General features: G+C 39.7%; 1 protein-coding gene across 1 annotated transcript in view; it reads left to right on the top strand.

Moving 5' to 3' along the window:
• Window positions 1-13,961, top strand: part of rasgef1ba (RasGEF domain family, member 1Ba) — a 123,447-nt gene that overhangs the window by 18,900 nt on the left and 90,586 nt on the right. Inside the window, exon 2 of the mRNA XM_047381490.1 lies at window positions 9,278-9,325. The gene's annotated coding sequence lies outside the window, so the exon portion shown is untranslated. The remainder of the gene's footprint in view (window positions 1-9,277; window positions 9,326-13,961) is intronic.

Here is a 13,961-nt window from a genome sequence, read left to right on the forward strand (position 1 = left end):
CTGTTCCCGGTGCATGTTGGACTCCGGCAGGGTTGCCCTTTGTCACCGGTCCTGTTCATCACTTTTATGGACAGGATTTCTAAGTGCAGCCAAGGGCCGGAGGGGGTCTGGTTTGGGGACCAGAGGATTTCATCTCTTCTTTTTGCAGATGACGTGGTCCTGCTGGCCTCATCTAGCCAAGACCTACAGCATGCACTGGGGCGGTTCACAGCCGAGTGTGAAGCAGCTGGGATGAAGATCTGCTCCTCCAAGTCCGAGGCCATGGTTCTCAACTGGAAGAGAGTGGCTTGTCCTCTTCAGGTTGGAGGGGAGTTACTGCCTCAAATGGAGGAGTTTAAGTATCTCGGGGTCTTGTTCACGAGTGAGGGAAGAATGGAGAGGGAGATTGACAGACGGATCGGTGCGGCTGCCACAGTAATGGGGGCGCTGTGCCGGTCCGTTGTGGTGAAGAGAGAGCTGAGCCGAAAAGCAAAGCTCTCGATTTACCGGTCGGTCTACGTTTCTACCCTCACCTATGGCCATGAACTTTGGGTCATGACCGAAAGAACGAGATCCCGGATACAAGCGGCTGAAATGAGCTTCCTCCTTAGGGTGGCCGGGCACTCCCTTAGAGATAGGGTGAGGAGCTCAGCGGCAGGAGGCCCAGGGGATGGCCCAGGACACACTGGAGGACTATGTCTCTCGGCTGGCCTGGGAACGCCTTGGGCTCCCCCTGGAGGAGCTGGAAGAGGTGTCTGGGGAGAGGGACGTCTGGGCGTCTCTGCTGAGTCTGCTGCCCCCGCGACCCGGTCCCGGATAAAGCGGAAGACGACGAGTACGAGTACAATAAATTTAACGTCAACTTTATTTTCTGTTAATTACAATTGAATGATGTGCCCTCTAGGGGGTGATATATAACATTATACAAAGACTGAGTGACAGGGGTCCTGTGGTCCAAAGGGACAGAGAAAGTGATGAGCTGGGATTTCTCCAATGCTAAAAGCACTAACATGGCAAAAAGTCTTGATTAGTCTTTGGAATAAAGAGGAAAGCAGCAGATCTTAGTATAAGTGATTTTGAAGTAGATTTGGGTAAAACATGCATCAGAGGCAAGGAATTGAACACTGCTTGTTAGGGTTCTATTTTAAAAGCATTTGGCAATAAATCTGACTCGATGCAATCTGCTTGGTTTCATTTAGATAGAAAACCTTTTTATCCAGTTTGAATAAATAACTGAATCTGACTACACTGTTCAATGGTTAGGATTAATTGGAATGTATGTACCTGACTGTTGTGAAGTGCCTTGAGACAACATTTTGCATTTATTAAAATTTAAAATATTTAGGAAGAAGTTGTTAAATTAGATCCAGTTTAAGGCTTTATCTTTTTATGAAATTAAAGCAATGAACTGATTTGAGTTCAAACGATCATTGATGGGTGTAGAACGTATCAGAATCAGAATATGCTTTATTGCCAGGTTTGTACACACAAACAAGGAATTTGACTCTGATACATTTGCTCTCAGTGAAGATGTTTTTAAATTTGTTAATATAAAATTTGGAATAAAAAATATATTTTTTAAATGCTGGCAACAGCACCTATTATCAGTTAGAATGTAATAGGAGAGAAGAAGGGGACACAAAGTTGTGTGCTTCGAACAAAACAGAAATAAACAACAAAAAACCTTACTTTTGACACCAAACCACTGCCAAAACTGAAAAACTCAAATATTGTATCCTTCTAAGAATGTATCATGAATAATATGATACGTTTTCTCCCATTTGCACTCTTTGCTTTGTTGGAGTAAAGCTGATAAACAACCTGCATTCTTTGGATTATCACCCTATATGCTGCAGCTGTTTAAAATAACGTTCAAACAATCCTTCAATCACTTATTTTATTGGAAAATCATTCAAAATGTATCCAGTCTGACTCACATATGTAGATGCAAGCTGCAACAGCAGAGTCAACACATAAACCTGCAGAAACAAACAAGTAGGAGTTACGTGGTTAAAATCTATTATTCTTCAACAGTTCTGCAGCTGAACTTTAAAAGACAAAAGTAAATTTTGAGGATGATGAAATCAAGCATTACAAGCTAAAATCGCTATGTAAAGATGCAGAGGGGCTGTCTCCATTTTTAGTAAATGCACTGGAAACATTGGACATCATGATGGAGTGATGCACCTTACTTTATGGAGAGAACTGGTAGATTCTGTTGCATGCGTTTTAACTCTGTAAATATGCTTTTACCAGCTTGGCTGCTGTTTGATTCCAGGAGGCTCATTCACATGAATAGCAATGAGATATTCCGGATCCAGGAGTGTTCCCCCCGCTGTTCACATGCGCTCAGCGCTGTCTCCATTATAGGCTTTATTGGCAACCCCCACCTTACACACAAATATTTAATCATTTACCAAAGCAACTAACATATGCACATATAAGCTAAATATAACCGTGGGTTGGTTGTGTGAACATGTGCAAAATAACAACAGTTATAACAGGGTTAAATGTGTCTTAGGGAATATTGCTCAAAATTACTTTAGAGGTTGAGAAGCCTGTGGTATAACATGCTGAAGAGTATTTTATTATTGCAGGAGCTGAAGCAACACGATGATTTTGAGTTTATTTGACCTAATGAGGTTGGTTCTCCAAGCACAGCAGGCTTATCAACAGTAGCTTTGAACAGCTTTAAACAGCTACAACTGTAGTAAAAGGTACGTAAGGTGCAATTTGACAGCAGAAACATTTCCCAGGAACCGGAGAAGTTCATTTTAAGAGACCAGGGACCACAGCAGACAGGTCAGAGAGAAGGTTGTGGAGACGTTTGAAGCAGTGTGAGGTTATACAGGTCCTTCTCAAAATATTAGCATATTGTGATAAAGTTCATTATTTTCCATAATGTCATGATGAAAATTTAACATTCATATATTTTAGATTCATTGCACACTAACTGAAATATTTCAGGTCTTTTATTGTCTTAATACGGATGATTTTGGCATACAGCTCATGAAAACCCAAAATTCCTATCTCACAAAATTAGCATATTTCATCCGACCATTAAAAGAAAAGTGTTTTTAATACAAAAAACGTCAACCTTCAAATAATCATGTACAGTTATGCACTCAATACTTGGTCTGGAATCCTTTGGCAGAAATGACTGCTTCAATGCGGCGTGGCATGGAGGCAATCAGCCTGTGGCACTGCTGAGGTCTTATGGAGGCCCAGGATGCTTCGATAGCGGCCTTTAGCTCATCCAGAGTGTTGGGTCTTGAGTCTCTCAACGTTCTCTTCACAATATCCCACAGATTCTCTATGGGGTTCAGGTCAGGAGAGTTGGCAGGCCAATTGAGCACAGTGATACCATGGTCAGTAAACCATTTACCAGTGGTTTTGGCACTGTGAGCAGGTGCCAGGTCGTGCTGAAAAATGAAATCTTCATCTCCATAAAGATTTTCAGCAGATGGAAGCATGAAGTGCTCCAAAATCTCCTGATAGCTAGCTGCATTGACCCTGCCCTTGATAAAACACAGTGGACCAACACCAGCAGCTGACACGGCACCCCAGACCATCACTGACTGTGGGTACTTGACACTGGACTTCTGGCATTTTGACATTTCCTTCTCCCCAGTCTTCCTCCAGACTCTGGCACCTTGATTTCCGAATGACATGCAGAATTTGCTTTCATCTGAAAAAAGTACTTTGGACCACTGAGCAACAGTCCAGTGCTGCTTCTCTGTAGCCCAGGTCAGGCGCTTCTGCCGCTGTTTCTGGTTCAAAAGTGGCTTGACCTGGGGAATGCGGCACCTGTAGCTCATTTCCTGCACACGCCTGTGCATGGTGGCTCTGGATGTCCAGACTCAGTCCACTGCTTCTGCAGGTCCCCCAAGGTCTGGAATTAGCCCTTCTCCACAATCTTCCTCAGGGTCCGGTCACCTCTTCTCGTTGTGCAGCGTTTTCTGCCACACTTTTTCCTTCCCACAGACTTCCCACTGAGGTGCCTTGATACAGCACTCTGGGAACAGCCTATTCATTCAGAAATTTCTTTCTGTGTCTTACCCTCTTGCTTGAGGGTGTCAATAGTGGCCTTCTGGACAGCAGTCAGGTCGGCAGTCTTACCCATGATTGGGGTTTTGAGTGATGAACCAGGCTGGGAGTTTTAAAGGCCTCAGAAATCTTTTGCAGGTGTTTAGAGTTAACTCGTTGATTCAGATGATTAGGTTCATAGCTCGTTTAGAGACCCTTTTAATGATATGCTAATTTTGTGAGATAGGAATTTTGGGTTTTCATGAGCTGTATGCCAAAATCATCCGTATTAAGACAATAAAAGACCTGAAATATTTCAGTTAGTGTGCAATGAATCTAAAATATATGAATGTTAAATTTGTATCATGACATTATGGAAAATAATGCACTTTATCACAATATGCTAATATTTTGAGAAGGACCTGTAAAACAATATCCCAAGCTTTGAACATCTCACACAGCTCTGTTCAGTCTAGCATCTTAACACGGAACGAAGATGAACCAACTGCAAATCACCTAAACTGAAAAGCCAGTTAAAGAGAGCATTAATCAGAGAAACAGCCCATAGTAACTCTGGAGGAGCTGTAGAGATCCATGGCTTCTTAATGATCCCAACAAATCTGGCATTTATGGGAGAATGGCCAGAAGAACATTGAAAGAAAGCTGTAAGAAGTCCTGTTTGCTGTTTCCCACAAGTCAAGTAGGTAATTTTTATCTAGTGGCATTGAAAGCTGTGTTTTGACTAAACTCTGCTGTAACTCGGATTGAATTGGACTGTAGGTAACCCTGTCTGTATGAATGGGTAGCATTGGAAAGATTTACTTTATAATTGGATATGAACCTCAAAATGACAGTTGTTATGAATCGGAGCAATATTAATAAACTGACCTAGATTGATACACTATATTGCCAAAACTATTTGTCTGTCTACTTTTACATGTACATTAACTTTAAAGACATCATATTCTTAATCTATAAGGTCAAATGTGTTGATGGACCCATCGTTGCCAGCAACAGCAACCTTAGCTATTCTGTAAACATATTCCACACTGTTTAGGAGTGTGTTCATAGTTAGATGAAAAAAACAGAATTGTAGCATCTGCTCTAATTCATCCCAAAGGTGTTCAAGAAGGTTGAGGTCAGGACTCTGTGCAAGCCAGTCAAGTTTCTCCACACCAAACTTCATACACCTGCAGCCATGGGAGTGATTGGAACATCAGAATTCATTGATTTGGTGTTGGGACCCAATACTTTTGGCCATGCACCAGATTTAACCCTTGGCTATATTCCATCCCTAGTCCTTCAGGTAAATAAAAATAAAAGATGGATACTATATAAATCCATCTGGATGTCCATGAACATCCAATGTTTGAAGTAGGACTGCACAGTATGAGTGTGTGCTGCTTATAGGGGAATAGTTGTTGGTTAATATATTCCAAGTGTTATGAACCTGCATTTTATATGCTAATGTAATATTTATCCAGTTGGACAGTCTCACGGCAGCAGATGCTCACACCGGACACTAATGACTTTGGTGGAAATGCTAAAGGTCAGAGTGATGGAAACACAGATGAGAAGGAGAGGAAAGAAGAAAATAGCCATATATGCAACTGATATAGTCATGGCAATATTTACCATTATCGCCATCGCAAGATTTTCTAATATGGTGCAGCCCTAGGTTGAATATGAAATATAATAATAATATGAAAATCCTGAATTCCCTGCTGTGTTTTCTATCTGATGGAAACAACACAAGGCAGCTGTCTCCTTTCTTCTCCTCCTCCTCTCATTTTCTGAAATGTCTCCTCACCTACTATCAAGAATACATTCAATCTCAAGTACTGTGAAGATGTGCTCCCATGCAGTGTAATCTTCATCCAAAGGTCAAATCCATCGTCTGCAGGAATAAAGAAAACAAACAAAAAGCGAATGCTTGGAACATTTTTTCACTTTCCATCTGTCATGGAAATGTTACCTGCTTCTGTTTCATTGCATCTCCTCTCTACAAAATTCCAGACTTCTTCTCTTGTTGGCATAACGTATTGCAAGTAAAAATAAAGATTTGAAATATAGGTTTTGATCCACAAAGGTGAGAAGTACTCAAAATAGAAAATAGACAAGAAAACAAGAAACTCATTTTATGTCTGTTGTAAGTTGATTGTTTCCTCCAACACATAATTTCAGACCCATCTGTGGGTCTTTCCTAACAATCAGGAAAATATAGATTTACTCCAGCAACCTTCCTCACTGCTTCTTTTAAACATTTTCTGACTTCATTTGAAGGAAACCTAACATCTGTGACTGAGCTGCAGTTTGATAAGTGTTCAGTGTTTGAGCCAGGATGTGTGAATTTAATGTGTGGATTTAACCCTTTGTCAAACTGATATGGGCACAGTTTTGACTTTTTTCTGATATTGTTCAGTATAATGAAAAAAATAGCCTGGCCTCCAACTCTTTAGCCTCAAAAATCTACAGTGCTGTGAAAAAGTATTTGCTCCCATACAGATTCCAAATTCAAATGTCAATTAAAGATAACCTGACAAATGATTTCATCTATTAGGGAATCGCTACCCAAACCAACTCTGCTACATGTCATAATATAAATGCACAACTTGTTGAATCCTGATTTTTTCAGTTTCATTCACTAGACATGTGTCAGATTGCTGCCTGTAGAATCAAGAGAACACTTAAATACAACTTGTCTGACAACATGAAGTAGGCTAAAAGATCTCAAAAAGCAACACACCATGTCCTGATCCAAATAAATTCATGAACCGATTAGACACAAAATGATTGGCATCTATCAGTCTGGAAAGGGTTACAAAGCCATTTCTAAGGCTTTGGGTCTCCAGTGAACCTCAGTGGGAAGATATCCACACATGGAGAAAGCATGGAACAGTTCATGATGCAACAACAAGGGGAGACTAGGCAAAAATGCCATGACCAAAACCACTGGTTACTAAAATGAACACAAAAGAGGAACTTTCTGGAAGATGTGCACCCTGCAAATCTAAGCAGCATTTCAGAAAAGAACATTACACCAACAATAAAATACGGTGGTGGTAGTGTGATGGTCAGGAGCTGCTTTGTGCTTCAGGACCATTACCTGCCATAATTGATGGAACCAAAATGTCTGCTCCTTCACAGAAAATCTTATTCGAAGTCCAGAATTAAACCAAATTGAGATGCTGTGGTGTGACTTCTAACAGCCATTCATGCTTGAAAACCCTCCAGTGCAGTTAAATTAAATCTGTTCTGCAAAGCATAGTAACTCATTGCCAGTTATCACAAGCACTTGATGCTGCAATCACTTACACTTACATTACTTGCATAAGGTCAGGTTTGTTTTGGATTGCTTTTCCCTTAATGAATGAAATCATCATTTAAGCAACTGCATTTTGTATTTACTCTGGTTATCGTTGTCTGATATTAGAATGTGTTTGATGACTTGAAATTCTGTTAAACAAAAAAATATGACAAAAAAGCATAACAAAGGAAATCATTAAGGGGGAATTACTTTTTCAAAGCACCGTAGATGCTAATCTCTCATCCTCCCATCATTCAGAACTTCATTTTGATATATATTCTAGATGTGTTTGACAATTCTGGTTGAATGAGGGCCATGTTGGAATTACAGGGAATTGTAGGGAGTGGCACTCTAAAGAAAATCTCTTTTGAATAGCTGCCCACTTTAGTAACCACTATGCATGAAAATTTAAAAAAGAAAATGTACTGCTGAATTATGTGGAATGCATAAACCACCTACGTTCAGCTGAAACCTGTTCCATTACTGTGGAGCTCTGATGTGCTTAACTGTTTTATCATTTACCTTGAACTCACACCTTTTCTCTCTTAACGTCTTCAAAAACATCCAGATGATGCAGCTTGTGAAATCAAAACCAGGTTCTTTGTGGAGATCTAATTTTCTGTCTGCTCTGAGATGAAATCATATCTTTGTAGACTTAGAGGTTTGTTGCAGCTAACAGCCTAGAGTAAATTACTTTTTGTAAACATCATTGCCGCTCGGCAGAGTGTGTGTGTGTGTGTCACTGTCAATTTATGGTTGTGTGGCACATAAATATATTATTCTGCAGATAAAATGATGTTATTGTTTGTGTTCAGAGTGTGTGTCCATGCTGCAGTTCATTAGCTCACTGATTTGGTTTTTCTTGATAAAATACTCTTTTGGGAGCGTCTTCTGCCTTTCAAACACTCATTTAAACACCCAGGATTTGGTGCTCTGACATTACCTTTTAATAAAACGCCTCACACGTTTACTTCAAATGTCAGACTGCCTGCAGTTTATTTGTAATTTGCATTTGCTGCATGTAGCTTTTAACCAGTGGGGAATCCAGCAGCTTAAATGATGTTGTTTAAAAGGAAAGTCTCTGTCTCCATCATGTATGGGCCCTTTTTTGTCTTTTGTCATCGTTTCCAGATTTGCTTCTAGATTCACCAAAATGCCAGTTTCTCATAGAGAATATATGGAAATCAACCGAATATTGTTGTTTGCAAAAGTTTTAGCTTAAATTTCTTTTTTTCATTTTACAAAACAATATACAATTCAATAAATTAAAATATGCCCTCTGATGAGGCTCAGAATCAGAATAAGAATCAGCTTTGTTCGACAGGTTTATGTAAATAAACACATTTGACTTTGGTTCCACTTTACTCTCAATGAAGTCATCAATATATTTATAAAAAAAGAATTGCAAAGTGCATGTCCAGGATGTGTGGGGTCTGCAGATGTTAGCTGCCCTTTTCCTGACCCTAGACCTGTACAAGTCCTGGATCGGTGGAAGGTTGGCCCTGTTGATCCTCTCTGCAGACCAGATTGTTTGCTGTAGTTTGGACACTGTGATGGATAAACACAGGGCAGACTAAATAACGGCAGTGTAGAAGATTCCAACCTAAGCGAAGCTGCAAGCCTGGCATCTGTAGAGCGCAGTCCTACAGATTGTAGACTGTTTCTATAGGGGTAAATATTATAAACATTATAAAACATTATAAACATGTTTTTAATACTTTAATACTTGAAAGGCATGTTCTCCTGTCTTTTCCATTTTAAAAAGCATCTAAGTGCAATGCTTTAAATTCAAAAAAGGTTCTTTATCTTGTAGGAACACAAGAAAAAGTTTAGTTTTTATTCTCCTCCAACTTTTAAACTAGATATGTGCAAACTGCACATTTCACTGTTAAACATAAACACAGTGCATTTTAACTTCAACTTCTCCTTGGTTTTCTTCATGATTCTTCTTTCTCCTCCCTGCAGTGTCGCAGTCTGCGGCCTCTTGGACTCGGCCTTTCCTCCAGATAGCAGGTCAGTAAACTCTTGAAACCTTATATAACTAAACATTTCTGTTTTTGTTCCCCTGTGTTCTTCACGCTTTAAAGAACACGACATCCACACATAGTTGACTGTACCAAACACGGCACAGAGGCCACACAAAACAGCTTCAGTTTACAATTCAACCAAAAACATCACATGGTTTATGTACAGATAATGTTCTGTTTCCACATGTGAAATAATAATCTATTACACTTCAAATGTCAGACTGACCATCACATTTTCTGGCTTCTGTTGAGTTTCCAGTTGGCTGCTGCTGTTAGTCACATGAAGCCACGGAGCTGAATCTAAATGCCGCTTTGCTGCAGCAGAAAACAAGTGTTGACTCAGTAAACTTGGTCAAGATCCTTCATTTGGACATGGATTATTTTCAGGAAAAAAGGTTACCCTGACTGAGGTGCTACCTGCAGACGAGTAAACCAACAGGTGTCCTTCATGTTCACAGTCCAGCAGAGTTAATAAGTCTTCCCACAGAACGTGTCAGTACAGTTAATATATCATTCTGGACCAGAGGTCTGTAGCCTGAGGCTCCAGAGCCTCAAGTTGCTCTTTGGACCTCCCATAATGGCTCCTAATGACTTGTCTAAAAATGATAAGGAAACAACTGTAGATTTTTAATCCAGAGAAATTTTGTGTAGCACAAAGTTCGATTAAATAAAGGAGTGAAAACCACAGCAGACACTGAAACTCGTGATGCAACATTAGTCTCTGTCTGAGCAAACCAAAACATGCAGTTTTGTTCCAAGTCTTTGTTCCAAGTACTTTTTAAGGCATTTGTTAAAAGTGGCTTCAAATGGCATTTTTTGACCAATAGCTTTTATTCAAAGCAGAAAGCCCTGGCTGAAAAGGTTCCCCTCTATCATGTGAATCAGATTGTGTGTTTGTGCTCTCAGAGGTTAATGAACACAATGGGAAGCAGCTCAAGGTCTTTGAAGATGGTACAGCACAGACTTACAGAATCAAACAGGTTCATTCAGGACCAAACACTAAGAGGAACCTGATTTGATCTGTTCTACCCCCATTTCTCTGTCTTCTTCTCTTTTCTGTTTCAGTGTCTTTGTCTCTTTGTTTCGTCATGTGTCCAATCACTGAAAACTTTCATTAGCTTTTTCACTGCATCTCCATTGGATCTCTTTCACTCAGACTGGAATATTACCCAAACAAATCATCTGTGCAGTCTATACATGATAATTCAGCCTAATTCTAGTTAGTTTTCCTTCTAAGCTAATCACACACCTTCACTGTGTCCGAACCCATCGTCGGTTTAGTGAATTTTAACTAAACCTGGGTGAGTTTGTGTTTAACTGTGAGGAAATGTGAAGTGCTGTGCCTTTTCTTAAAAATAAATAAATAAATCTTGGCTCCTGAACGATGTTTCTGTTTTTTTTTTTTTGTCAACCTTAAATTCAAATAATAATGTGAAGAACATGAATCACTGGGGAACCTCCCAGGAGAGACCAAAATTACTCAAAGTATCATGATCCTCATCTGTTTGTGTTTTGGTTCTCACTTGTGTTTGTATTTAGATCATTTTTGTGTTATTGTCATCCAGGTGTCTCCATATTTGTTCATTCCTTTGTGTTGAGCTTCTTAGTTATTTCATGTGTCTTTCTCTGTGTATTTTAGTTTGGACACTTAGGTTGGTATTAGTTCTTAGCTTTTGGTTAGTTGGATGATCTGTGTTTCCATTCAATTTCTCTTGTCCCTGTTATTCCTCATTGCCTGTTGATTGTATTTACTTGGTTTTCATGTCATTCATCGCTTCTTCTCAGTACTTAAGCTCCTTGGTTTATTTGTCTCAATGCTGGATTATACTTTTGTTCTCATCCTGGTTCCCGTTTTGATTTTCTTCGTGTCTTTTTCTGCAAGTTTCTATGTTTTCAAACAAAAAATCCATCATTCTGCACTCCATCATGCACCTGCCGATATTTGCTTTTGGGTCCTCGTCAACAACCTCCAAACATGACACCAAGAGCTCATAGATAACTCACCAAGATGGCAAAAATGGCCTCCAAGGGAGAGTCCAGAGGACAAAACCCCCTGCCTTTTCAGTGGTCTGGTCAAACTCCGGACTTAAATCCAATTGAGATGCTGTGGCGTGACCTTAAACAGGCCATTCATGCTAGAAAACCTTCCAGTGTGGCTAAATTGAAATAACTCTTCAAAGAAGAGTGGGCCAAAGTTTCTCCACAGCGACATAAAACACTCGTCGCCAGTTATCACAAACACTTGTAATTGCCCCATGAGTCTAGGGGGTGTTGGACCATGTGTTGCTTGATATTGGACCATTTGTAAGTTGCTGGATGCCACTATGCCTTCCGGCGTTATCGGCCATTTTGTACCCCAGGAGAGTCCGCTACTACAAATTAGAGGGTGACACGGGAGTGGATTTTCTCTCCTGTCCCATCCCGCTCCCACAGAAAAATGTCTTGTCCCATCCCAATCCCAGGCCAGCATAACAAAAGAAATCCTGTCCCGTCCCACTCCTGGTAAATTGACTCCCACTCCCATCCCGCTGTTTTTAGCTCTAGTAAAGGCCAGTTAAAGTAAAAAGAATAATAATGAAGAAATAATAAAATATCAAACAAGGAAACAGACCATGCCTATCTTAGCTGAATAAACAAAATGTACATAGTTGTATTTTACTCATTTATTAAGTAATTGTTTCCTTTGAACAATGATATTACTTTTATGTTTCAAGTTGCTGGAACGAAAGAGAAATGCACCTAGTAAGAGAACTGTACTTGTTGAACAAAAGGACAAAAAGGCATTAGCGTCACAATTTAGAAACTGCATCTCAATCAGTGGCGTACTCAGGTGCTTGAGTGGAAAAAAAGGGCACCTTGTGCGGCACATGGAGCTGTCGGCTGCCTTTGTAGTGTGAGATTTATTACAGGCACAGCATGAACATAATTTATATGTATTACTAAGCACCCCCAAAACAAACTGTCCTGTGGGATCTCAGGAAGTGACCACGCAGGAAAAAAAACTCAAAACAAGAATGCATTTGACAAAATTCTTAAGATTACTAAGGCAACATTAGATTGATTAAAAGTTAGATTACTGACTCACAACCAGCCTTTAACCTGAACTTCCTGAGTCAAATTTCTTTCTTTTTACACACTGAGCACAACGTGTTTGTCTTGACTATGACTATATCATTCTGTACTTTTATCACAAAATGTCTTCTGCACCAAATAACCTTATGTTGTAGCAAAGCAGGTTACACTGCCAAATTAACCAGGTAGGTCACACTAAATGAGTTATCTTCAGAAATCAACTATACCCAGAAAATGGGTTATAAAATCTTTATAGTCAAAATGAAGACTGAGAATGATCATAAGAAGAATCATCTATACTTCTGCATGTAGCCAGTGTTATATGACAGAAATTATTCTTAGAGAATAAAAATTAATGAGATTACAAATCCTGAGAACTGATAAGATGTCTGCTATTTAGAAAATAAAATACTCTGATTACATCATAGTTTTTACACACACAGAAGTAGAAAATACAACTTAGCCTACATGCCCCACATTTACTGAACTTTATTACAGGTGTTTTTAGTAGCCTAGTGTATGAATAGTAATGGTAACCAGCTCATTTGGCCGTATTTGCAATTAAAAAAACATGAGTCAAACAGAAGTCATCAGGGACCATTATAGCAAATGTAATACGCACATCTATGAGATAGATTTGAATTTATTTATTTCTTCTAATTTAAGAGTTAAGTCGTAGACATTCTATTGGCGCATGGTGGCGGCCATACAAGACATAGCGGGTAAAGGTATGCCATTCATTGGCCTGTTCTGTTTCGATAAAATGGTGGCAGGTGAAGTTTTAACTTTTTCATCTGAAGTTTGGGAAGCAAGTATATTCGTTTTGTTTGTTTCCTGGATGGATAGCCGGCCTGTCGGCAGGACAGGGCTCTATCTGAAGGCGGAGGGGAGGAGAGAAGAGGTAAGCTGGACCAGCGCAGGTCCAACTCTTCGCTCTGCACGCAGCCCGTCTCCGTTGAGAGACACACGAGGCGGGACACGTATGTGTGTTGGTGAGGCGGGGTGGTAGTTGTCGCTCAAAATTTCAAAACGTGGGGCACTGGTATAGGCCTTTAAATTCAGAATGTTACCTCGGGCCCCACATTGTACACTGTTAAAAAAAAAAAAAAAGATTTCAAGACGGCACTTTTTTGTCCATAGGATAAAAGGGCAGATGCTCTAGCACCACTTCGTGTCTACCTGTGCACGTTCCTGGTCTCAATGGTTCACAGCACTGGTCCTCAGGGACCCCTTCCCTGCAAGTTTTAGATGTGTGTCTGCTCCAGAACACCTGATTCAAATTCTGACATGATACAGGCCTCAAGAATGGAGGGTCAAACTGGACAAAATTAGTACAATAAAATCAATATTAAATAAATAAATGTTGTGAATGTCCCATAAGTGAAGTAAATGTAACATGAAAGAAATGTAACATTAAATGTGCCATTAAATTAAAGGTACCATTTATTTATTTATTTAATACATCATTAGAAACAATAAATGTACCATTATATTATGAAATGGACTATTATGCAATTAAATGTGCCACTGAATAATTAAGTATAATTTTA

Source organism: Girardinichthys multiradiatus, chromosome 12, assembly GCF_021462225.1.
Source record: "Girardinichthys multiradiatus isolate DD_20200921_A chromosome 12, DD_fGirMul_XY1, whole genome shotgun sequence".
In the NCBI taxonomy this organism is placed as follows: Eukaryota; Metazoa; Chordata; class Actinopteri; order Cyprinodontiformes; family Goodeidae; genus Girardinichthys; species Girardinichthys multiradiatus.